General features: G+C 47.3%; 1 non-coding gene across 1 annotated transcript in view; it reads right to left on the bottom strand.

Moving 5' to 3' along the window:
- LOC134426135 (28S ribosomal RNA) overlaps window positions 1-2,500 on the bottom strand; it is an 8,487-nt gene that overhangs the window by 1,953 nt on the left and 4,034 nt on the right. The window contains exon 1 of the ribosomal RNA XR_010029910.1: window positions 1-2,500. This exon is cut by the window's left edge and continues 1,953 nt beyond it; it is cut by the window's right edge and continues 4,034 nt beyond it. This is a non-coding gene — a ribosomal RNA (28S ribosomal RNA).

The following is a 2,500-nucleotide window of genomic DNA, read 5'->3' as shown; positions in this document are numbered from 1 at the left end:
CAACATTTTCCTGTCTACCCCTGGCCAGGAACTCCCTTGTTGGGTAGACATTAGCTCTTAATTGCAAGGCCGTGATTAATTTTCGGTGAGGTATGCCCCCAAACCGCCTTATCCAGGCGTTACTGATTTCATCATTTTCAAAATTTTCTATTCCATGGCCCTGGGATACCAGGTGGATCCACTTTTGAAACTCTAGTTTCCTCCAGTTACACGGTTTCGGATAACAAATCTTAGGAGCGGGTGTTTCCCATTCAAGCCGGGCTTCATCACCATCACCCAACTCTACCACTGGTAGAGGCTCCCAGATTGATGGGACGGACTCTTGTGTTCCCCCGGCTTTTAGCCACAATCTTTCAAATAACCGTTCCAGATGGATTTCCTTTAAATAATTCACAAGAGTCTCATCTGAAGACTGCGCCAATCTATGCAGTCTTCTCGCCTGTATACTTGGAATAAGCGCCACCAACCTGATGAGGCCTAAACCACCATCTTTGAAACTTGAGTACAGGATAGCATCACACGTACTTTGTGGAAGATGAAGCCATTCCTTGACCGTGTTGCGAATCAACAGGTCAAGGGATTCGAGGAGGCCCACCTTAACCTCAGTGTGGTCAGCCAGATATATCAGTCTCGGAATGGTATAAGTCCTGAGTATATCGACTTTCTGAAGAGGTTTTAAAGGCGAACGACCAATTCGATGGAGCCAATCAGTTAGTTTCTCTGATAATCTAGGGTCTCCGAAGCCAGTCCAGGGGTCTACCCAAGTGCCGAGATATTTTTCTGAGGAACCTGGGTCGATCATGTTAAGAGGGGATCCATTTATTTCCCATGCGGGACAATCATTGATAGTATATGAGTCCCTTGTTGGCTTGATGTAAAAGCCATAACATTTTTCACCCTTCGTACTGAGGCCGGTAAGATTACAAAAGGCCTCTAAAATCTTGATGTTACGACACATGCCTTCCCAGGAATCACTCAGGAGCACAAGGTCATCGGCAAAAGCCATGGCTGTAGTTTTCCAACCTCCATGATGGAAACCTTCACCCTCACGTTCAAGCCTACATAGAAGGGGGTCCATCGCCAAGTTAAACAGCAAAGGTGACATAGGGTCGCCCTGTTTGACACCAGAGCGAATGTATATGGGGTCTGTTCTTCCCCTTCCAATGGAAATGTACGTCTTGACATCACGATACATTTCCCTCACTAAATCAATCACGTGTGAATCCACACCCCTCTGAACCAGACTCTCAAATACATGCTCATGACACACGGTGTCAAATGCCTTAGCGATGTCCACGAACACAACCCCCAGTTGTTTGTGCTCCCGTTTTGCTGTTTTAACCACAAGTTGTAATAACTTGAGGTTTTCGGCACACCCCGATGCGCAAATAAAACCCCGTTACCGGGGGTTAATGGGACTAGCTTTGGACAGCCTCGCCGTGGCGATCCTGGAGAACAACCTGATCACCACTGAACCAATAGTGATCGGTCTCCAGTTATTGATATCACCAAGTCTCTCAGCATCTGAGGACTTGGGAATCAAGACTGTCCTGCAGTCCCGCAGCGCATCTGGAATTGTACCCGTAATAAGCCAGAGGTTGAAGATCTCAGTCAACCGGGAAAACCTAGGGTCTTTCGCAATAATTTGACCCAGGGTAATCCCATCTGGCCCGGGAGCGGAGGTCTTACACATCTCTTTCACGTTCTTTTCCACCTCTTTCTCTGTAATTAAGGCCTCAAACACCACATTGTTCGCCTCCTTATAGGGAGGGAAACCCAAGAGGCCACCAAATGTACCAGATGTATCCCATCTTTTCTTAAAGTGATCATGGACAACGTTAGATGGTATCTGGCATTGAATGGCTTCCGAGCTGTCCAAGATGATACGAGCGAGGCGCCTTCTATGTGACTTGAACAGCAACTGAAATCGCAAGAATTTGCCCCTTTTAATTGCTCTTTTACACATCCAATTTGATGTAGTTTTGGATGTTTTTTCGCCACGGGGTGCCTGCTTTTTTCGACCCTTACAGATGGATTTGTTCTGGCTAGGCTCCCCCAGAATACCGAGAAACTCATTATATACGTCATTCACCACACAACCAGGGTCTTGCCCATCAACCATTTTTTCAAAGGCCTCCCGATACACTGTGAACTTTCCAACCGCTAAACCCGCTTTGATCGTCTCGCGGTATCGGAGCTTTAACTGTCCCTCCTTGGGCAATTTAGCAGACTCGGGTGGATGGTCAAACCCCATGGCGCCCAGTAAACCTTCATGTTCTGTTATGGAGGGACCTTTCACTAAATGGCGCCTCTTATCACTTATCTGCTTAGCTGTCTTTGTTGGAATGTGCTCCGCGATCAATTGATTGATGTTCCTTTTACCGGCGTACTTGTCCACCAGTTGTATCAGGAGAGCCTCTTCCTCTTCAGTCCACACGCGTTTGTGGGCCCCTCGGGCTGATGACTCTTTAGGACGGGAAGCAGTAATCCGCTCCTCATT

The sequence above is a fragment of the Melospiza melodia genome, chromosome 17, assembly GCF_035770615.1.
Source record: "Melospiza melodia melodia isolate bMelMel2 chromosome 17, bMelMel2.pri, whole genome shotgun sequence".
NCBI classification, from domain to species: Eukaryota; Metazoa; Chordata; class Aves; order Passeriformes; family Passerellidae; genus Melospiza; species Melospiza melodia.
Note: the sequence above shows the minus strand (reverse complement) of the source record. Positions and strands in the feature narration are given on the sequence as shown.